The sequence below is a fragment of the Cyrtonyx montezumae genome, unplaced genomic scaffold (genome assembly GCF_038088225.1).
Source record: "Cyrtonyx montezumae isolate F1298 unplaced genomic scaffold, pur_monq_1.0 scaffold_3, whole genome shotgun sequence".
NCBI lineage: Eukaryota > Metazoa > Chordata > Aves > Galliformes > Odontophoridae > Cyrtonyx > Cyrtonyx montezumae.
Window position 1 is genome coordinate 95277199 of NW_027072034.1, and position 25006 is coordinate 95302204.

At 40.1% G+C, this 25006-nt stretch overlaps 1 protein-coding gene across 1 annotated transcript in view; it reads right to left on the reverse strand.

The window, feature by feature from the left end:
- RASSF8 (Ras association domain family member 8) overlaps positions 1-25006 on the reverse strand; it is a 74259-nt gene that overhangs the window by 22612 nt on the left and 26641 nt on the right. The window contains exon 2 of the mRNA XM_065742479.1: positions 10594-10692. The gene's annotated coding sequence lies outside the window, so the exon portion shown is untranslated. The remainder of the gene's footprint in view (positions 1-10593; positions 10693-25006) is intronic.

A 25006-nucleotide genomic window follows, 5' to 3' on the forward strand; every position in this document is an offset into this window, starting at 1 on the left:
TAATTACAAGATGCCTGGGATGCCAGGCCTTGGGACAGAAGAACATCCAGAATTCAACAAACAGTCCAAGTTAAACAAAAGAGCAGCTCAGCTGTTTTATAACACTGCAACCAAAGCTGAAGTTCTTGTAAACTCTCTGGTCTCCATAAGTCCAGTTTATAAAGTACAAAGTCTGGTTTGTTTGTATGTTTGCTTTAACAAACAAGAAAACAGATTCAAGCTATTTTTAGTTTCCACAGCTCTTTCTTACCAAAACCCAATGACTGCACCCATTCCTATACACCATTCTTTTCCGTAGAAGCACAGTGGACAGTCTGTATAGTCTGGAGAGCTATTTGCTGCTAGGGTTAGAGAGAGTTAAGGACTTGGAAATTTCTGGCAGATCTTACTAAAAAGAGCCTGGTGGCTGCTGGCATTTTAATATTTATTGATATGTAGCTATGGAAGTGTACAGTACCAGGTAATATTAAGAAGCCAAAATAGCTTATTAAGCGCAATTACTCAGCAAGCATTCTAAATGGACAGAACTCAATATTTCTGCTAACTGATAAGATAATACGCAAATAAAGACCTAGAATTATCCAAAATACACAGCATTAATGAGTTCAAACACTCAAAACATGGCATACAAATTAACAAAAATGGTATCAGTAAAAAGAGAATGAAATGAGAGGTGTGCTGGTTTTTTTTCTCTCAATTGTGCAAGTTGAAAAATCACATTAGGACATCAATGTCCAAATTACCAACGTGTCTCTGAGCATCTTTATCAAGAAGAAAAAATCCGTTCCTCTAAAGATGTTCAACTTCAGCAATCCTGGGGACCCACCATTCTGTGCTTGGACATTTTTACCACAGTTTTATATCAAGTCTTTCCATTTTTAACATGTGAAATAGAGAAAAGTAAAACCCAGTTTTGCATTATGTATATAATGCATACCAACTTAAAAAGCAGTGCAAGACCCTGGGACATCTACATTACTGAAAAGGTGTATGGTTTCAACAGGAACTATTCCAACATTCTTCATGTGGCACACCTTTGTGTGCTCTGTGTGTTCAAGGGGCTTCAATTTCCATGAAGTGCTGAGGCCTCAGCCTCTGCAATTCCCATCATTTCAAACACATTCATTTGAACTGCCCAAGGCTGATGTACTCCACTGACATGAAATTCTGACCCCATTTCCTAAGATCTCCATCCTTCTGTTTTCATTTCGCTTCAGGTTTTCACAACATTTTCAAAGCAGAGCAATACTTTTGTTAATTATTTTGGACAAGTAAACATCAAGCTTTCTAAGAACCTCCCTGCATTTTAGTCATCTAATAAGCCCTATTCCTACATTTTCTCATCTCAATTATAGAAACAACTTCCAGCCTCACCATACCTCTCACTACGTGACCACATATTGGCAATACAGAGAATAAGGTTCTAGAACCAACACACAATCTCCCTTTTCGTGCATCTTCTCTTTTACTGTAAAGCAAAGCAGCCACTGGCATAGCCTCACCCATGGAGGTGTTAAGGCCAGGTTGGATGGGGCCCTGGGCAGTCTGATCTAGTGCTTGATCTAGCAGCTGGCAACCCTGCCCGTGACGTGGGGTTGTTAGAGCTAGATGATCTCTGAGGTCTCTTCCAACCCAAGCCATTCTATGTTTCTATAATGGTCATTTGGTGGGGAAAAAAGTATGACAAAATGGGCAAAGTAACAAAACTCATAAGGGCAGTTCTCTGCACTTCACAGTCCTGCTTCTCAACATACCTATATCCACTCAAAACCAGAAGAACCTGACTGATCAAATCTTTATCAGTTTAGAGTGGAATGTTCTTGCACAAATAAAGGCACCCCATAACCAGCTCCTTGAAAAGACGCTGCCCTTCAGAACGTTGTTTCCTGCAGAGATGCAGTTGCATGTCTCTGAAGGGTGGGGACAGGGAGTGGAAGGATTACAGGGCAGATCCCAGACTGACCCTGAATCCCTAGAAGACATTTCCAATTCTGCAGTCTACCATCTGCATACTGATATTGGCAAAAAAAATATTTCCCGACCTAAAGATCACAGTAAAATCACCTTCTGTGCTTTTGTAACATAACTTAAAATTCAAGTGCAGTTCCCTCCCTGCCACACTGATCAGCCTTAACTTTGTCCTGGCACAATTGCTATCACTGCCTGAAATCCTGAGCACTTAAAATCTGTGCATATGCAATGAGCATAATCAATACTAGTACTACTCCAGATTTTTCTGTAAAGCGACATTTTGCTGCACATGGCTTACGAGAAGAAAAGTACCATCAACATTTTCAGTTCCTATTTCCATTCCCAGCCAAGTGCTTGGAGAGGAAGCAGTTGCTTTCACTGTAATATCCGCATCCTTTGTAGGTGGTCGAGTCTGTTGCCCCTTATGTCCTCCCAGGGGAATGAAGAAAAAAATCTGTGCATGGAAAGATATGAGTTTCCAGCCCTCTACGTGGGAGTAGTCCATGGAAGAGAAAGCCTTTAATTAAAAACAACTTTGAAGCCAAAGTCCTGCTTGTTCAATTATTTGCAGTCCTTGCGCTTACAAAAGCTCACTGGGATCCTAGATATGGTAAAAGTAGAAACATCTAGGCAGAACTAACAAAGCTTGAGAGCTTTCAATGTTAGTAATACCTAGAATTAGAGCAACATTAAAGCAGAAAAATCTACATCCAGAGACTACAACACTTCCAAGCTAATACTGAAATATGCATTTCCACAAGGTTAATGCACATTCAACTATGGCATAATGCTGAACTCCTGCAATCTTGTGCCTCTTACCAGTGAAATAAAAAAGCTAGAGAACAGTATCACTTTATCTGAATTCCATAGCAAGGCCTGGGGTCATACTGTTTCCATGTGCAAACACCATGTGGCATATCCTGTGCTTTGCTGACAAGAAGCAATCTAATACTATGCTTCTGAATCCTAAACAAACAATCCTGTAATCTACTGTCAGCTGCACAGTAACTGCTGCATTCTGTCAAAACATACTTCTAGGATATACACACTGAGAAAACCTGCAGGAAAAGATCAGATACCAGCCTTGCTGGAGTTCTGCTGCTTTCTTCCACTTGCCATCATCCCTCAAACATCGTGTTATACATGCAAAAGCACAAAGGGATAGGAGTTCATAACTCTGAAACGGAACAAAAATACATTGCTCCATGATCACTTTCAAAAATACTACTTAGAATAACAGCATCAGAACAGATATCTGAGTGGCACAGTTTAAGGCTTGAAAATCGACTGCAGCTGATAGTACTTCAACCACCAGAAGGAAAGCTTCATAAAGCAGTACTTGAGAAAGCAATGAACGACAAAAAAGGAAGCAGTTCCACCGGGCTATATTCTCCCGTGAGACAGACCAGGAGCAAGACTTTCTTACAGGCACTGCTACACTATTTCTGGCATCCAGGAACAGGTTACATTACACCCAACGCACCAGAGCTGTCTGCTAAGTGCGGCAAAAGGAGGAGGTAATTACTCTGAGACAGGCACTGATCGTCAGTGCCACACACCCAGGGATGGATGTGACTGCAAGCCTCTCCTGCATTTAGGTTCTTATATGGGGTTGGAAAGCTACTCTACTTTGAACACTGTCACAGCTCGAAGTCCTTCTCAAGGATCCCAGTATACTCTTAGAGACTCTAGATTTGAATACTGGACCCAAGGATGAAAAAGAATAGCTCAGTGCAGGTTCTATGCTTTCATTTGTTCAAACAGCCTCAAACATCATCTTTTACTTGAGTTAAGTAACTATAATGAAGGCAGGGCTCATTCCTGCTGCTGAGGTGTTATGAAGCCAAGGAAACTGTACACCTGAGATGGCAGAGGAAGCGAAACAGATTTTAATTTTATATGCCTGGTAAATTAAAAGCACCGTCATGGTATGAAACAATCTCCAGTTCTTAATACTGCTTACACAGTTTGAATTTTAAAAATCCTTTCAAAATTTCATACACTGCCTTGGCAACAAAGCTCACAAGTCATGAAGCTAATAACGTATGTATGCCAAAGCATAGGGAGAAGTGTACATTGGAGTCTCCAGTACATCACTAGGTGAAGAAAGCGCAACACAAGTCAGTCATTTCTTAAAACACTGTTAAGACCAACAGTGACTAAAACTGGGGCAGATGTATATCCCTGCATGAGCTACCCAGTAAAAGGAAAAAAAAAGAAAAAGAAAGCTTTAAGATAGCTTTTACAGAAAAGTGAAAAACAAATAACAAATCCATCCATTTACCATTCCCCGAAGCGCTAACCCAAGGGAGGAAAGGAAACCTAAAGACAGATGCATCAACACATTAAAACTGAAAAACCTATTCACTGGGAATATTTTATACATTCAGTATTTCAGTACACTTCAAGAACACCAGGTTCTGAAGAAACCATACTCCAAAGCAAAACAGTGCATCAACTTTGTTTTAGGACACACTTCTGAGAAGCATTGGATCATCTAGTCCAGTTCCAGAAGTTTCTCCATCCTAAATTGCTCTGATTTTTACTTGCCAGTCAATATGTAGGGCCAAGTTAATACAAACACATCCAAATGAACTGCGGAGTTGAACTGTCATTGTTTTTCACCTGAAGCAATTTTTAAGTCATGGATCAAGTAGGACTGAATCCTGACAGAAATTATCACCAGGAATGGTTATTAAATTCTGACATCCACACCCAAAGAGCGGGCAGGACAGATAAGCAATTGGTCCTGTTAGGACAACACAAAAGCCTTAAGATTTCTTGCTTCCACTGACACTTCTGATGTTGCAGGACAACAGTATAGCGTTGTTCAAGAGACCAGCTTTTCTTTTTATCCTCTTTAAAATGGCTTGCAGAGGTCAAGCTGCCCTTTATAAAACAGGACTTTCTTTGCCTTGAAGCCCAACTGCAGTTATCTAATCTATCATTAGTTTTAGCCTTGAAGTTGTCTCTGTCAGACCGAAGTGCCAAGGATGTTGCCTTGGCCCACACACAGTGGTAGAAAGTGCTCATTGTCTCAAAGGGTGGAGCCCACCACAGAACAGTTATTTCCACACTCCCTGAAAGACAAATGGATTCCCCCCACCCCTTTCGAAATAGGGCAACATGAAGAAACGTTTGTTAACATAGAACCGATGAGATCAACACAGAACTTCCTTAGCCTGGTTATGTGCTGTGGGTTAGTGCCAGCTTGCCTGCAATGGGAAGAGGCTGCAACTGCAGCAGGGAAGTTCACCTGAACCTCATGCACAGAGATCCTTAAGCTGGCCTCAGACCTGAGCACAGACAATAGCAAATCTATTGCAGTAGTCAGTCTACAGTCTCAACATTTAGCTAGTGTTGGCACTCAAAACACTACAGACTTCAAATCCCTCCGCATGAGACTCCTGAGAGAACACAAAGATCAGCTAACAGGCTGTAGTAACTGATTATGCACAGGTATTTGCTCATTGCAGCAAGAGAAAGCGAAGCACAAAGCGAAGCACTAAAGCACAATGTAAAGCTTAATTAAACATAGGAAATCCTAATTCAATTAAAATCCAGTTTGGCATAAATCACTGCCAGTGGAGTTTATCGTTTAAGCTGCTGAACAAGCACGGCCCTACTCTCACTTAATAGAGGAATCAGTCCAAGTAGGCCAAAAGTCAGCAAGTGCAGAGTGTGGGATGAAGTATTGGGAGACATGCACGTTTTGTTAAATAGCGAAATGAATGTCATGAAAGCCAAGAAGTGCTGCTATGGGAGCACTGCAGCACTCAGATCCTTGATTGAAATTGGAGAATTCTGCATCAAAACAGATGACCCAAGTGCAGCAACACACACACAGCTCAGCCTACAGCATATCTCTGTGGCTTTGTAGAGGAAGGTAGGCGGCAGTTTCAGAATATCTTAAAGAACTATCAATATTTTATTAGAAAAACAACAACAACAAAAAACAACCTTGTACACCCACAGTCAGGCTGGATGGGGCTCTGAGTAACCTGATCTAGCTGTAGGTATCCCTGTTCACTGCAGGGGAGTAGGATTAGATGACCTCTAAAGGCCCCTTCCAATGCAAATGACTCCATGATTCTCACTAACTTTCAATTTAATTTTGAAGAAGCTCTGTTTGTCTTTTTCTGTGCTTACTCAAACAAGGCAATAAGCAACAGCCTGCACACCAACACGAGATTCTTAGTGCATCAAGGGCTGCTTCCTGCCCCTCTGCTCATGCAGGATTGCATTTCTGTGCACAGTAACAACAATGGAAAGATGAATTTCTTCAAGCGATTCCTTGGATTATTTTCTCCTTTCATGAAACATTGCTTTCTAATGTTTACTGAATAATCTAACTAATTTTTCACTAATGAGCACAAAGATAAGGCCCCAAGCCTAGGAGGCTTAAACACATGCTTCGTTTGGAACACACCAGTAGATTCATAGGAAAATGAGAACATACATACAACGCCTCTTGAGATCAAGTATCTGAATGCAAACATCTTTCAAATACAATCTTTCTCTAAACTGGGACGGAGCTGAATAAAAACTACAAGCCTCTCAAAATATGTTCTGACATCGCATCAAATAATTATGCTAGAACTATGTAGTTTTACTTAATGAGCTACAGAAAGTGTACAAGCACACACACCTTACCCACACTGGTTTATGACACACTTACTAATAATCCAGATTGATGGGAAAGCCTGAGGATAAAACAAAAAGCTGGTAAGTTTAGTTTTCTTCAGAAAAGCTGTAAAAAAAAACCCCAACACAATATTTTTTTCTGTTTTGGACAAAAAAAAAAAAAAACAAAAAAACAAAAATAAAGTAAAAACCAACACAAAATAGCAACAACAAAAAACCTTTGCTGTCCAATTGGAACAGGACACTCCAACAACACAATTCCTCCCCACCGCAGAGCTGCATATCATCACAGAATATTTGCTTTCAGATTAATCCTGGTATCTTAACTTTTTGTTTGAAAGCACATGGTTTTTTTCTGTGTGTGCGAAGAAACAAAGCCATGATATAGAATTCAAAGAAATGCTTTGTCCAAAGCATAATACTGGCATTATAGATAACAGGTGACAGATTTGTTCAGCTCTGTAACGAGAGGTGTGGTTCTACAGCTTCCTGGAGAAGCGTTAAGACATCAATTAAATGTGTTCTCAGACTTAGGAAAGGTAAATCCAATGAAATATTAAATTAATTTTAAAAGTACAAAGCTAGACTTAGGAGTGAAGTGGAAAAGGCATCTGTGTTTCTCTTCCAATTCAGTGATGAACTATCTGATTCTCTTGAAGGTATTAGTGATATTTTTACAGATGTGACTAATGGATTAAATTTTCATTCCATTCAACAGCTATTTTTATTTCCTCAATATATTAATTATTGAAACCTGTTTCCTACACAAGTAAAATTCAAGGAAAACTTTGTTTCCTTAAAGCCTAGAATTCTTAATTTTAAACGTTCTGAAGCTATCCCTTGTAGGAAGTAATATGCAGAATTGCTGAATCTAATGGAAAAGGGGAAAGAAGACTGTAGCAGAATGACATACCTGCTTTTGGAGTACTCCCTTCTTGCAGAGAAATGACTAATTGTGCATTGCAATTAGTAAAAAATCAATACTATGTTTGCATTTGCTGGCTGGTAAAACTACATTTTCAGTAACTGCTATACAAACACATGAATTCTTCAGCTGTTGTTAGCTCCAAGTTTTAAAAATAATATGCACATATTTTTTTCCTCTCAAATGTATAATGACCACTTATGCAATGCTCATTGCATGAGGTCTATGTCTTGCTATTCTGAAGATCAGAATATTGCAGAATTCTCTAGAGACCAGTATGCCAATAAAAAAAATCAAACTATAATCTCAAAATGATTTTAAGAACTTTTAGAATTAAATGCATAATCCCATTAGTTGTCACTGTTCTACAGCAGTTTCACCAGCAAGACAACAGTGAGAGATGCAGACCTAGCCAAAGCTCATTCAATTCATGAACAGAAACATGAAATAGTTTGCCTGTAACACTAAGGGCTTGGGCTCAGCAACCTACATCCCAAATGATAAAGAATCAAACATTTTTGAAGCATGAAGAGTGGTTTTCTTGTCTCTGCATGTACATGGCATTTCCACACAGCACCCTCCCCATCATTTATCAATATTTCTGCCCTTAACTCCAGGTATACTCTTCCCACTTACTCTATTTCCTGTTTGCCCAGGGTTAGCAAGAAAATGAAGAATCCTAATGCTGAAAAAGCTGAGAAAAATTATATATTTAAATATAAAATCAGCACATTTCCTCAGAAACAGCCTACAGAAACGGAACAGCATTCAACTTGAAATGCATTTATGAGCTACAATAGTAAATTCATTTAAATCTGGGTACAAGATCTGAGTTTTATATAATGAGAAATTTACACTGAACAATGAGAACAAAAAAAAATCATTAAGTGAAACAGCAAAAAATCACACATGATAAAAATGTGAATGAGTCATAAAAATTAAGGAAACAGATGCACACACCATAATATCTTCAACTTCAGCTATGGTATCTCACCAGCCAGAACAAGTACAAGGTCATTATAAAGCTGCAACAGTTAGCAAGGGAACAAGAGGTACATTGTGTGGTGCTCAGCTCTGGAGTGGGGAGGAGGGGATACAGAGACAGAAGAGATGAAAAGCATTTTCTGTAATCCAAAGAATGCAGCAAAATTCAAGGATCCCAGTGATAACATTGTCATCTTTTTTTTTTTTTTTCCTATACGGATGCAATCCAAAGACAGGATGAAAGGCACATGTACAGTAAACTGAAGCATGTGAGAGAAGCAATGAAAATTTGAGATGCAACATTTTGTTTGAACTTATTTCTCCCCTCAACAAGAACTTCCCTGTAAGTCAGAGAAAAAGGAGGGGACTTCATCCAGACTTTTTGAGTTCAGACAGTAGAAGCATATCTTAAGTCAGGAGGGTCGACGACATCTGTGTACTTCTGCTCAATCCAAGCCACAAATCACATAGAAGTTACTCAGATTTGCATTTGGATACAAGTGAAGTCTGTATGTTTAAAGACTAAGAAAACATGATGTTGATGCTTGTTAAGGACAAGAAATTGAGCTGCCTTATGTGACATGCACAAAGAAACACTAAGTGAGAAAGCAACTCCTTTGGAAAAACACACCTTTCATCATCCTTATCATCCTCCTCTAAAAAACTTCCACCTCTTTTATGTTTTGAGATGAGGGAACAGACCACTGGGACTATCAAAAAAGAGCAAAATACGGATTTATATATGGGTATAGGGTTTTTCTTCTAACAATTTATTTTTTGACTGACATTGAACAAAAGTGGATTTCTTTTTAAGACAGAAATCTATTTGACTCCATGATTTCAGCAGAGAAGTGCTTTAATAAATTGCATACTAGCAGCTCTTCCTTTGTCTTACACCCTAAAACAGACAGCAAACTGAAGTAACATGAAAACAGCTAATTATTGTAGTGATGCTTATGAGGAAAAACTATTGGTTTACTCCAAAGAATTAAGCTACACAAGTAACTGTCCCCATGTGACAATGGACAAGCATCGTCTTGATGAAATTTTTTGTGTGTACATATCCCCTGTTGTGGTAGAATAAATTAATTCAGCCAGTATAGCTTGCGTGGCTCATTTCAAAGTGACAGATAAAGGAGTGACACTCTATAGTTACCTGGCGGCTAGCCAGGGACTTGCTTCACTGAAAAGAATTTACTCAGTAGCACTCACAACAAATGCACAGACAAATTTAACTATGTTCCTTTCACAGACTGCAGCACACACTGTAGTAGTGAGTTTCCCCATACTTGCTTCACTAACTTAATTTACACCATAAAACAGAGGACTCAAACCGACATAAATAATAATTGCCAGTGCATAATTCAACAGTATATATATGTACGGTGCTTAATTCAAAGTTTAGATGTTTCTCCTATGTCAAGAGTTAATCACATTGTCACGACAATCACTATATGGTACTGCCTTCTTTTCTTGTCATCTCTTCTGGACTTCTGGCAACATCACAGCTGCCAAATTGAGGATATCTCCTTACATCCAGCATTATGTTTTAAACACACACATCACCTGCACAAAGAGGCAGCTGCAGCCTGCTGTTCCCAAAACCCACACACAGCCAGAGCTGATTGCCTGAACAACAGGTCACCATTGAGCTGCTGCTGGCAGAGAGCTGTCCAAGAAGGTCTGACAACTAGGAGCCAGTGACAAGAGTCTCCTCTCATTCAGGGCACTCTCCTCAGAAGCAGCCTGGCCTCAGGTCTTCTCCATACACAGGTGGAGAGGAGATACATATGGGAATCACATCATCATATGAGTGGTAAACTCAGCAGGACCATGAAAGCCATGCTTCAGAACACAACTACTTTGAGAAAGTAAATGTTGCACAGAACAGGGGAGCTGGGATCTTGCTCAGATGTCTAACTTGAGGAATGAAGTCGTAAGTGGTGTCAGCATATCCACACACACTTAGGAAACTCTTTAAGCTTTAGGGTTCTTGGCATGCTTTATGTACAAATACATTCACAAAGGACAAATTTCAAGTAAGAGCTTTCCTTCTTATAACTTCTCACCTGCAAGTGAAGGTAGATGGAGATGTCCAGTTATGCAGCAGGCTTAGTGCAATCTGCTGCTCGAGGCATAAGGGCCAGCTCTGCTGACAAGGTCACTTGCTAGGAAAAAAAAATGTTATAGATTAGTAAAACTACCTCAAGAGTAAAACCATAGTTCCCCCCTCTTCCCTTTAATGCTTTTTAAAAAAAGTGCTTCCCTAGCGCAGGTAGACAGATTAGGAAACACAAAGAAGTATAACAGTCAGCTACATAAAACTAGAATTTCTTTCTCAAATAGTTTTAAAGGAACACAGAGTATTGTACTTATTTGCTACTTTTTTTTTTACCAGGTTTGACATCTTCCTGCTATAAATAACTACACGTGGTAAACAGCATTTCATCAGCTTTCCAGAATGTTATGAAATACTGAACACTGCACTAGGTAGTCATGAGCATCTGCCACTGCTAAATTGTAAATATAAGAGATTGTGAAATAATCTTCTTTCCTAATTTTCTTCTTAAGGAAAATAATCCTTAAACTGGAAGTCTTCCAGATATAAAAACCCCCGTGTGCATACAGACTGTACGAACTGCATACACTGCTTCCCTTGTAGTAGTAAATCTCAGTTAACGTACACATACATAAGGAATCAGACAAAGTAGGCAAAAGGTAACAAATCCTGAACAGCTGACTAAGACTAATATTAATCAGCTTGCAAGGGCTGCTTACTACAATTGTGTTTAACAGCATGATGGTGCCAGCCCTACAAACATTGCCTAATACTATGTCATAGCCAGGGAGAACGTGTGAAAGCAGTTCTTTCTTAACCTCTGTTAGAAGAGTTTCTGAATGACACTTCAATTGAACGTATCTGTTACATTGAGTGCTAATTAGAAACTACACTTTGACGGCAGCTTTGACATTAGCTCTAAAGCAGAGAAGCTTTCCTTGTATATTCTAGCTTGTCCCCTTCCACTGCGGTCAGTCACTAAATACTGTCAGTGAAAACTGCTTTTCCCTAAGTACTTGCCATAGATCCAATACCCAGCAACTCCAGCACAAGCATGTCATAAACAGCCAGAAAACAACAAGAAGCCTCATAAGGATCTAGAAAGGAAGGACTGGCATGTTGTAATACTAGATTGTAATACTAAACTACAAGCACTACCCACTGAAACCTTCCAGGAGTAATTACTGCTTTCATTATGGATGCTTAGGACCCACAGAGATTTAAGGCACACATATAGTCTATATGCCTCTCAGCAGAGAAGCTGTGCTTTCACACAAGGAAGAGCTTGGGTTAACATCCTTAGCACAGTTGCTAGCACTTACATTCTAGAATATTGCTTTGAGTATTCTGTCCAGGTTTTCTCACCAAGTAGTCATAACTAGAATCAAACTGTCACAGACAAGGTTGAACACCCGACCCATCACGTCAGGTTGAATCACAACTAAGTCTCACTTACTAAACCCCATATACACATTAGATTATTATAAACTGGACAGTAAGACGCAGACATACTTGCTTGAATTTTGCTGAGGAAGGGGAGAGTAAAGAAGGAAAGGAGTAGGAAGAAAATGAATAGCACCTCACCCCAAGCAGAGAGCCCAGCTTAGAGATGGTAAAGTTGTTCTCACCAATTCATACCGATCAACTGCCAAGATACCAGAAGCAAGCATTTCAGATGCTGTTCCTTGCAAAATACTCCAGCATATCTTAAACAAAAGAATAAGAGCAGTGGGCTTTTGCCCTGAGAGTTGAGCCACTGTGATGCAGATCTAGCAGCAGGGACCGATACTCTGCTCAAACAGAGATGTATTATCTTTAGCTCTACTGAAACACTAAAGCTCTTCTTAGACCACTTTACAAACTGAGTGCAAAGGAGAGAGGATAAGAGCCACATTGTGTCCTTAGGGACCCCTATTAAATCAGATTCTCAACATCAGCCACTTCCTTCTTGTTTTCCTCAAGCCATATGGCTTCCTGACAAAATCTCTGCAAACAATAAATCCATTAATCAAGCCACTGTTGGAGGAAAAGATTTTTTTATTCCCTTCATCAATCCAGACATCTTAGCAGAGGAGTTTTATGTATTTTAGTCAGGAAAAAATAAAAATAAAAAAGAGCCTATTGAAGTCCCAGGGAAAATATTAAAAGCATTCTTGCACTCACACTACAGACTTGTAGTTTGAAGCCTTAAACCAATTACTTACTGCAACAGAACCTGACATGTTAAAAGATGCAGGAAAAGAAAAGAAAAGGATGTACATCAGCTGAGCTAATAAGAAAAGCATCCAGTCTCGTTAAATACGAGTAGGAATCCAATATGAACTACTGCCTAGGTTCCCTAGCATACAGGATCAAAAAACAATATATATATTTTTTCAATCAGCAAAAGTAGACATTGAAAGTCATATTTTATTCCTAATATGCAATAAGTAGATATATGCATGCAAATACCAGAAGTAGCCCAAAGACATCTGACAGGATCATCTTTCAATGAGAGATGCCACAACACAGGCATCTGCAAGAGGTCAGCTTACTTATCAAGGTGAACCAAGATGACTAAGCCCAACAGGCTACATGAAACACCTCTTGACTGATAAAATCTCAGGGATGATAACATTATTCTCAGATCAAGAGAAAAAAAACATACTGCACATGCAAGGAGCTCAGTCGTAGGGAGAAAACATAAAAACAGTAACATTTCTAGCTCCTTTAGGTGAGAAAACTCTTGCAGGCTCATTGCTTCACCAGACTGAATAAACTTGAGACTCTGCTTAGTATGCAACTCTGAAGTTGCTGCAGGGTGAAATTCCATTTTACACACGTATATATATATATTTATTATTATTATTATTTTTATATACGTAAACACTGGTGGGCAAGTACAGGGGCTGCTCTCAAAGTAATGCCTCCTACTTTATGATGCTGGCCCAACAACATCAGAGGCAGATGTTGGTGGTATGGCAGTAGAGGCTGGGCCTTCCCAACAATATATTGGCATTCCCAACAATACAACCAGCAGAGGAGGTATCACGTGCCAAAGAGGCCCCACCATATAATGAACTACCAGACAATGAAAAGAGATATGCCCTGTTCACTGATGGATCCTGTCGCATTGTGGGTAAGCACCGCAGATGGAAATCTGCTGTGTGGAGCCCCACACGACGAGTTGCAGAGGCCACTGAAGGAGAAGGAGAATCAAGTCAATTTGCAGAGGTAAAGGCTGTCCAGCTGGCCTTAGATATTGCTGAACGAGAGAGGTGGCCAGTGCTTTATCTTTACACTGACTCATGGATGGTGGCAAATGCTTTATGGGGGTGATTACAGCAATGGGAACAAAATGGTTGGCAACGGAGGGGTAAACCTATTTGGGCTGCTGAACTGTGGAGAGACATTGTTGCCTGAATAAAGAATATGGTTGTAAAGGTGCGCCATGTAGATGTTCATGTTCCTAAGAGTCGGGCAACTGAGGAACAACAAAATAACCATCAGGTAGATCGAGCTGCCAAAGTTAAGGTGGCTCAAGCAGACTTGGACTGGCAACACAAGAGTAAATTATTTTTAGCTCGATGGGCCCATGAGACCTCTGGCCATCAAGGAAGAGATGCAACATATAAATGGGCTAGAGACCGAGGGGTGGACTTAACTATGGATGCTATTGCACAAGTTATCCATGACTGTGATACATGCGCCACAATTAAACAAGCCAAGAGGATGAAACCTCTTTGGGGGGAAGGGCGATGGCAAAAGTATAAATATGGGGAGGCGTGGCAGGTTGATTATATCACCTTGCCACGATCTTGCAGTGGTAAGCGTTATGTGCTCACCATGGTGGAAGCAACAACTGGGTGGCTTGAGACATATGCAGTACTCCATGCTACCGCCCGAAACACCATCTTAGGGCTCGAGAAACAAGTCCTATGGCGACATGGCACTCCAGAGAGAATTGAGTCCGATAATGGGACTCATTTCAAAAATTCTCTTGTAAATACTTGGGCCAAAGATCATGGCATTGAGTGGATTTATCATATCCCCTATCACGCACCAGCTTCTGGTAAAATTGAAAGGTACAATGGGTTGTTAAAAACCACGTTGAAAGCAATGGGTGGCAGAACATTTAAGCACTGGGAGAAGCATTTGGCAGAAGCCACCTGGTTGGTCAACACCAGAGGATCCATCAATTGCAATGGTCCTGCCCAATCCAGATCTCTACCTACTGTAGGAGGAGATAAGGTCCCTGTAGTACATGTAAAGAACATGTTGGGATAAGCGGTTTGGGTCCTTCCAGCTTCTGGAAAGAGCAAACCTCTCTGTGGAACTGTCTTTGCTCAAGGACCTGGGTCTACCTGGTGGGTGATGCAGAAGAATGGGGATGTTCAGTGTGTACCACAAGGGAATCTGATGTTGGGGGAGTGCAGTCAGTAATTCCATGTATATACATATATATGCTGTGTGTGTGTATTTAATGCATGTTAATCATTGTTCTTCTATACATGTATATCAAACATGATGTAGTGATGTGGAATAAGGGGTGGAATGTCATGGTTTTATGATTTTTGGTACTGGTATTCCACATCATAACATCATGTAGTGCATTTAGAGTTAAAGAGTTAATGCTCCAGCTCCATGGATCATCGATAGTTCCAGGTGTACCTGTCTCAGAAGAGAAGAAGAACTCCATTCCCCAGAGGACTTTGCGATGCTTTGCGTTCTTACGTGTTTACGCTCAGAGGGAAAGATAAAAACTGTCTGCGGTCATGGGACACTCTCTTTCCTTGGGGATCGACTCAGCAGTGGGTGCTCGCTGCCGTCCGCCTTCAGCATTAGCGTAAGGCCTTCGGTTTATCGGACACTCTCTCTTGCTCATTTTATTTGATTTATTAGCTTTAATTCCAGTTGTATTGTATTATATTATTTTGCTTTCTGATATCTCATTTAGTAAATCAGCTTTCCTCCACAGATCGTTGCCGCTGTTTTGTTCCTAGGCCCATCTCCCTTTTCCCTTTTCCCTTTCCCCCTTCCCCTTTCCTGGGGCGTGGGTCTGTGGGTCCCCCGCACCAACCGGGCCGAACCTGCCCGTAAACCGTTGACATCCTGTTACTTTCTGCTGCTACATGACGGATGACAGGAAAGGGACAGCATGACGAATTGGCATCTGACAGAGAAGGGATGAAGCAAACACAAGGAATTGGATGAACTTAATTCCTTTGTAGAAAAAAATGGTACTCATTAACACTCATTGATGCTTGCTGAACATTTGTGGAGACCAAACAATGGCTATAAGCACAGTGGGACACTATCAAACAGTGTTATTATGCCTTTTGTATCTGTTATAGCTTCCATGGAAATAACAGGAGGCATTTACCTTCAGAGTGACCTATGTGTATAATGAAAATATGTGGTAAAAGATTCCTTTTCTTCCTACTCAATGGGCTCGAAGAAGGTAATGTCAATGGTTTATGGGCTAGTTTGGCCCAGTTCCATGATGACTGGGGTGAGGAACCCACAGACCCATGCCCTGGGGAAGGGGGAAAGGGAAAAGGGAGATGGGCCTAGAAACAAAAAGCAGCAATGGACAGAGGAGAAAAGCTAATTTACTAAATAAGATAGCAGAATGCAAAATAACACAATATAATTGGAATTTAAGCTAATAAATCAAATAAAATGAGCAAGAGAGCATCCAATAAACTGAAGGCCTTACACTAAACACTGAAGGTGAGATGGCAGTGAGCACCTGCTGCTAGATCGATCCCCAAGGGGAAGAGAATGTACCTCATGACACACAAACAGTTTATATCTTTCCCTCTGAGTGGAAAACAGAAAAATGCAAAGCAATGCAAAGTCCTCTGAGGTACCTAGTTGTTCTTCTCTTCTGTTACATATGTACTCGAAGCTATCAACAATTCATGGAGTTGGAGCATTAACTCTAACTCTCACTGCACTACATGTTATGATGTGGAATACCAGTAACAAAAATCATAAAGCCATGACAGGTACGAAGCTAAGAATTCAAACGCACAGAATTGAGATAACAGAGGAAAAAAATACCTAATTTTCTTTACCCAGCAAGAAGAAAAAAGATCTAACAATGATGCAAGAAAATAGAAGCAAAGACATAAGTTAACTGAGTATATGACTGTGTGCATGAGCAAGGAGCTTGTGGAAGAAGAAAGTCTACAGAACGTGGAAAAGGAGTCTAGCTATGTGTGAGAAATATAAGAATGCTGTTAAGTCATGCGTTATGCAGGGACACAACAATAAAGGCTAAGGCACACTTGCAGTCAGATCTGGTGAGGGAGGTCAAGGACAACAGGAAAGACTTCTTTAAGCACGTCAATAGTAAAAGGAAGATTATAGAAAGCTGAATGAGGTGAGTGGCCAGGTAATGGAGGACACTGAAAAGGCAGAGTTAATAAATGCCTCCTTTCCTTCAGTCTTTATTTCTAAGACCGCGTCTTAACACCAGACCCTGGAAATAAAAGTAAGTCTGGGGAAAGGAAGATTTCCCACTGATCAAGGAGGATCTGGTCAGAGATCATTTAGGCAAACTCTATGCATACAAATCCATGGGCCCCAATGGGATGCATCCACAAGGACTGAGGTTGCTGGCAGAAGTGACTGCCTAGCCTTTATCATTTATTTGCGCCGGGGAAGATTTAGATTAGACCTGAGGAAACATTTTTTCTGTGAAAGAGTGGTCAGGCACTGGAATGGCCTGCCTAGGGAGGTGGTTGAGGCACCATCCCTAGCGCTGTTCAAGAAGCGTTTAGATGAGGTACTAAAGGATTTGATTTAGTAGTTGGGTAGGGATAGTGATAGGAGGATGGTTGGACTAGATGATCTTGTAGGTCCTTTCCAACCTTATGAACTTATGAACTTATCATCTTTAAGATGTCACAGGGAATAGGAGAGGTGCCTGAGGACTGGAAAACAGTTGATGTCATTCAGCCTTCGAAAAGTTACAAGGAGGCAGATCCAGGAAACTATAGGCCAGTCACCCTTACCTCCATGACTACGAAGGTGACAGAATACAGAATAACTTATTTAGGATATCATCCACACAAATGGAAGAGAAGGATATCAGATACTTTATCAAGGGGAAAATCATGCTTGACCAACCAAGTAGCCTTGTATGATGTCATGACAAGCTGGGTAGATGAGAAGAGAGCAGTGGATACTGTCTACCTTGACTTCAACAAGGCTTTTGACACCGACTCCCGTAACATCTTTGTAGGTAAGCTTAGAAAGCGTGGGACAGACAAATGCACAGTGAGGTGGATTGAGAACCAGCAGAGCTCAGATGATTGTGATCAGTGGTGCAGTGTAGTTAGAGGCCTATAGCTAGTGGTATTCCCCAAAGATTGGTATACTGGGTCTGGTCTTGTTCAACATCTTCATCAGCAATCTGAATGAAGAAATAAAGAGCACCCTGAGCAAGTTTCCCAATGAAACTGGTAGGAGTGGTTCACATAACAAAAGGCTGCGCTGCCACTCAGCAGGATCCGGATAGGCTGGAGAGTTGGATGGAGAGGAATCTAAAGAAGTTTAACAAGGGCAAGAAAAAGGTACAACATCACACCTTGGTACAGGCTGGGGGCTGACCTGCTGGAAAGGAGCTCTGAGGAGAAGGATCTGAGTGTCATCCGAGTGTCCTGGTGGACAACGGGTTGACCAGAAGCCTGCAGCATGCCTTTGTGGCTAAGAAGGTCAATGTAATTCCGGGGTTCATAAAAAAGAACATAGCCAACAGGTTGAGGGAAGTGACCCTCCCCCTCTATTCCACCCTGGTGAGGTCATATTTTAAATACTCTATCCACCACTGGGCTCCTCAGTTCGAGAGAACAGGGAACTTCTAGACAGAGTCCAGCAGAGGGCTACATAAACGATGAGGTGCCAAATCTACCTTATGGGGAAGGGCTGAGAGACCAGTGATCATCCAGCCTAAAAGAAGACTGAAGGGGAATTTTCTCAGTGCTTATAAACATCTATTGGACAGGAGTGAAGTGGATGGGGTCAGGCTCTTTCTAACGGTGCCCACTGACAGAACAAGGGCCAATGGGCACAAACTGGAACAGCAGAAGTTCTATCTGAACATGAGAAAAAACTTATTTACATTGAGAGCAGCAGAGGACTGAAGCACGCTGTCCACAGAGTCTGTGGAGTCTCCTTTGAAGATAGTTAGAAACCACCCAGATGCTTTCCTGTGTAACCTGCCATAGGAAAGGGGAGAGGGTTAGACCAGATGATCTCCAGAGGTCCATTCCAACCCCTGCAGTTCTGTGATTATCAAAAAAGAAGCACCAGCAAACTGAACAAGTGTTGGTCACCTCTTAGGAGAATATGAAACTGCAGAATGGCTGTTTTAATTATCTGTTCCCACTGATGTTTTTTTTCCATAACTTCCTGGACAAAACTTTTATTACTCAACAGCCTGCAGTGGGGAAGGAGTACTTGGTAAAAACAAGAAATTACTTCCATATTCAGGTGGCCTCTTCCATTTGCACATTTCTAAGGGAACTATGAAATGCCCACTCATGCGAACAGAAAATAGGATTGATATGGGAACAATCCTTTCTAACATTAAAACTTGTATTTCACCTCCATCCCCTAATAACTGTTCTTTAGTTTTATGAATGATAGACTCTGTATCCCAACTCATGTGAACCAAAAGAATCCCCTACTGAAAGTAAGTTTAGGACAAACAAAAAGCAGTTTATGACAGTGAAAAAGACCTTATGGAGAAACAGTATTAAAAAAAGGAATCAAGCTGACTTTCCAAAAGTCTCTTTACATTTAAATACAGGAAAGCAGTATCCTTGACTACAAGCTGGAAATCTTCAAAATGAAAGTTGTTTCTTTGTTGAAGTTGAGTAGCAATTAGCCATAAAGGAAAAGCATACGGAAACAGGAATCTCAAAACTGAATCATTATCAGCAAGTAGACATTTGTACTTTAAACAAAATCACAACATTTTGATTTGTTCTATGGGGTAATAGGAGAAAAATGAAGTTAACTTACATTTCTACTGAGGTAATGATGAGTCTGAAATGCTGCAGGCATCATGTGGAACCTACAGCTATAAATTATTAGCCTGAAGGTCATGATTTAGGATACACCACCGTATCCAAAGTAGGAATGGATCTGTAAATGTCTTGAGGCAGTGGGGCAAGGTAAGTTTGCTCTGGACAGAGTAGTGAGGAAGGTTGACCACATCTGGGTCATTTGGTCCCACTTATCTTCTCATCACTATTTATGAAAAATTACCCATCAGCAATTATATAATAACCTATATAAAAATAAATCTGAGGTTCCTGCATGGCTCCACTACATGAGCTATTATCTTCTCTCCTTCTGCGCAATTGAAACTGAAAGAATACTAGCATAATTGCACAAAAATTAGTAATTCTTTTACATGCCAGCATTTTTTTTCTTAAGACAGTACGCATTGCAACATTACACTTACAGATAGGAGGCATGCTTTTGATTATTACTTGAAGGACAAATTTACTTCGTACCCTAACATCCCCCCATCAGGTCTTGCAGCTCATCATCAGCCACAGCCTGCTCAGAAGATTATAAAAAACAATTCTAACACTTCACATGCTTGTTTTTCCCTTTAAAAGGAACTGTATGGTTTTATCCTTGACTATTAATGCTTTAAATGGCATCACAAATACTTGCCAAGCCTACATAGAGCTAAATATCTTGCAATGATTCTCAGGAAAGCACGTATAAAGAAAAAAGCTAAGGTAACACAGTCAAAATGTTTAACAGAATTGACATTGGGTCTGTGCATTTTCACATCCACTGACTTGTTTGGACTGCAGGTCACTAGGAAGCTGGTCAAGGTAGATCTTTTACTATTGATCCTACAGATAAGGCTTTCTTAGGAAAAAAACCACAGGTTGAAATATGTATGTCACTAAGACACTGCACGGATATTAAAAAAGGTTCTTCACCAGAGGGTGGTCAGGCACTGAAACAGACTCCCCATGGTAGTGGTCACAGTTGCAAGTTGCATGAGTTCAAGGCAGCACTTGCCAGTGCTCTCAGAGAGGGTCTGAATTTATTTTATTTATTTATTTTTTTGTGGGGGGGGGGGGGGGGGGGGTGTGGTTGGGGGTTCTCCATGGAGCCAGAAGTTGGGCATAACAATTCTTGTGGGTCATGTCCAACTCAGGATATTCTGTTCTTCACCACACAAATCTCTGAAAAAGTATACTTGGACAAGACATCCAAGTATTAAAGTGTTTAAGTTATGTAAAGATGGTAACACTATATAATGGTAACAGTATATAATTCATTTTTATTTCTTTTCTTAAGGATAAATCTGAGTGCAACTGAAAAAAAAGAACATGGAATGGAATTTCCATTTTACATGTATTAATGTAGTTAGGAACATGCTTACACGTAACAATAGCTGAAAAATAAAAAATTTCCCTTCCTTTGCCACTGAACATAAGTGTCATCCAGGACAACTGAAAAAGGACCAACACAGTACTTAAACATATACTCTGTGATCACAATATAGGGACAGTATCCAAAGTTATTTTATTATAAAATAATAAGTAAGAAGGATTGCTGTCATCTTTGCAGACCAGGGTCATTATTTTCTGCTTCCACAGCATCATTTTGTATTTGTCTTGTTTTTATAGGAGCAGTAAAGTCAAGTGGTTCCCAAAATCCACATCAGGAACAGAAGAAGATGGAAGATAGCACAACAGTCACTACAAATTATTTGTAAATTTCTACCAGTTTTGTTTAGATTTAACCAAAACCATCTCCAAAATCCATTTTCTCGTACTTTGTGTCTCCAACACTGGCAGGAATATTATACATCTCTACATTTTCAACTAAACTTTTTGATACAAAGAAGTTGTCACGCAAAAAAGTGATTCCCCACAGGGCTTAAAGGTCACCTTAAGCTAACTTTTAAATAGTTCTACCTGCTCCCAATAGTCCCTAGATTCCCAAATTTTTATAATTACATAGGAAAAAGTGAAACAGAAGATGGCGTAAGAAGCAGCAAAACTGACAGCAGATACAGAAACTCCTTGTTTTCTAAAGGCCCGTAGCAGTTTACTTTGTGATTTCCATCTTGAGTGCAATGCAGTTCAGTCTCCACAGGTGATTCAAATGCACATAGTTCCATTAACACCTTGAAGAAGTTAGCTCTGTAGCCAAAATTGTACCATTCTCCCTACCCTTTCCATCTCTTCTTATTCCACACGGCTGCCCTCAATTCATAGTGAACAGTCAGAAATCAAATCCAGATTTAAAAGAACCCAAACTTCACATACTAGCAATCCAGCATAATAGATGCACCAGTGAAACTACAGTGCAAGCTATTTCATACGGCTCATTAGCGCTAAAGTAGTACAAAGAATGAGTGAATTCCTCCCTGCAAACCGTCAACCCATGTCTACAAAGAAAGGATTACACACAGACGAAATTTCCAATCATAGAAGACACCAGAAAACCTGCCTTTTGTTGGCTCTTCTGCAGATAAGGCAAAGTTACAGTGCTGAAGGGCCAAAGCGACTTGGCATGCTTTCACAGAATGTTAGAGGTTTTTATTTCAAGTATTACAAAAAAACACCTCACTGATTCAGGTTTTATGCTGATGCTTAAAAGGAAGAAGGCAACGGTTTCTGTGAGAAAACTCGTGCCTGTAATAGCCAGCTTCTATTAAATGAACTTCAAATATCTATAAATGAAAGCATACACTGAATAATAAAAGGTGAAAGTACTGAAATATACAGCTGTTAAGCATTTCATGGCTATAAAAACAGTCACAGATGGCAGCTGCAGAGAGGAACACTGGGCCTGAAATCTTGCAGATTTGTTTGCAAGCACTTGTCCTTGTTGATAAGGTGCACCCTCCATCAGACCTTCAGCCAACTGCTCTCCCTCTCCTTCAAATATCTAAAGGAATGTTAGCAAGATTATAACAGTTTAATTGTCACTAATCAAATAAACATTAAATAGTAGCAGTAGCTGTTAATACCAGATTTTTGTTTGATTCTTTGGAGCATTAAGTTCTTCATTATGCAGTGAGTGGAAGCCATTGACTATAACTTTCCCTTACCTTGGGATTAGGGATGAGCTGATGGAAGAAACACAAAAGTTGACTTTTGCTGGTTTTGCTGCACTCCTCAGCAAGAAGTTTAATCGATCACTTGGAAGTAATCCTTCCAGCAGAATGAATTTCATGGATGTTTGGACCTTGCATAGGTGTTAAGTGTAAGACAGATGTGGGAGACGCAGAAGAATTTCTCTCTATATCACAAGCCATTACCTCCATCTCAAAGAGCAGTAAGCAAAGCTACAGCATCTGTCTCAGAGATTTACTTAAGAGAAATCCTGTAGAAAACAATTTAACTCCCATAGTTTCAGAAGTAATAATGATCTCCTGTTAGACATTGAAGTAGTTAATTATCATCTGGTAGAACCGGGACCAGCTACCAAGTAATGGCCAAGAGACAACTACACCACTGAAGACTTTGAAATTTGTTTATTTTGTATAAACAAATATATTGTATACTGACAGCAGCAGCCTCTACCATCATCAGAATTGCAGAATTCTCACTGTTGCAGAAGAAAAGGAACAGGGATCTAGTCCATCTTTTCACATCTCAAACGACTATGGTTGTTTTAAATGCAAATAATTCCAGCTATAAAAAAAGCGATGAAAACAAATTTTCTTAAATGCAATTCCTATCATTCAGTATTTTAATCCTCTGAAAAAGGTAAAAACAAGGTATGGGACAGGAGATGGAGAGCTGCCCTCACAATGACTGATCAAGCTTACCAAAGAAAATAAGCACAAAAAGGTATGTTACAATTAAGAAGGTAATGGGTTTAACACAAAGTACATTGTATACTCAAATTAAAATAAAGATAATACAGCTTAGACTAGTCAGTCTCTTCAAGAATCAAAACTCCGTAAGGAAAGACAGCCTTCTTCATAACTCCAAGGCCTTATCTTTATAAGCACTTCAAGCCAAGAACCATTTTTTGAGGGAAAGAGGAGAGGGATATATGGGAAGGTTCTAGTTGAGATATGAAGTCCTCACATTACCTCCAGAGTCAGGCCAAAATAGAAATTACCACCTAGATACAAATGCCCTTCCTTACAGTTGAACATCTTACTTTTGTAGAGGACAATCATTACTCAATTGTAAGTGCCCAGTGTAAGCCAAGACTAAGTGAAAGCTCTCCTTCAAAGTTCAAAAGCAGGATTCAGATCCTGTTGCAATTAGCAGAACAAGTTGAAATGACAGAAAAACAGTACTAAAGCCTACCACAACTTAAGCAGTTTTCAGAATTCTTCGGCTATTTTTCCCCTGATTTAGAGCACTAACCAGCAAATCCCCCAAACTCCCTTTGAAAATAAATGTAAAACAATGTACCACATAGGAGGTATACACACACTTCAACCGTCCATCAAACTTCTGGAGTTCAAAGGCAAAAAGCTGCAAAGGCTACCAGTGCGTGGTAAAGGTACAATGTTAATGCATGTAAGCACTAGCAGACATTTTTTTCCTTCACTGCAAGGATGTGCTTCAACGAACACGAGGCCTCAGTAGATGTTGGCTATTCCTCAGAGGGAAGACCACTAGAAGGAAGTGAAAAAACAAATCAGTTCCAAACACAGCTTTGTGCACCCCAGATATCTGTGCCAGCATCTGAAGATCCTCACCAGCTTCAAAGCACTGCTGCTTCGTCACTGCAAGCCTGAAGCTAAGAGCCCAAAGATGCTGTCCAAATCTGCAAAAGTGTGAATCAGTCTGTTTGATAAATCACAAGAAAATAGAGAAATAACAAGTGACTCAGCAAAACAAGGCTGTCTTTTTCAACTCAATGTAGACACTTTAATTTCTCTCCCCTCCTTTCCAAACCGAGAACGTTATTTCAATTCAAAACTGCAAAGTTATTTTTTTATTATTAAGGTATTAAAAATCTAATTCCTCCTCAGCCAGCATACAGCTGGAAGAAACAGATGGAATGAAAAATGAAGTTATTTCAGCATTTGGGGATGTTCTGAGTTAACACTGACTTGGATCCCATGCGGATTACACTCATTTTCATCAGCCCTGACTTGCAATTTTCAGGACTTCAGTTAAAGATGCAAAATGACTTAAGGCCTTACCACAGGTTCTTCCTTGAAGACAAATGCATTCCAAGTACATAGAAAATGTTCAAAAAGTCAACAGCAAAGAGTGCATGTTTTCAACATTCCCAAACAATGAAAGTCTGCAAAATGGCATATATCAAAGTTAGGCAAGAACAGGCTGAATAGGAGGATGTTTTGATCTCAGAATTACTTCAGAGGATAAGAGAACAGCTTCCTACTACAAAGAGTATAATCCCAACCACTTAAAAACACTGTCTTGCTGCTACATTCAAACAGCACCTATGTGAGT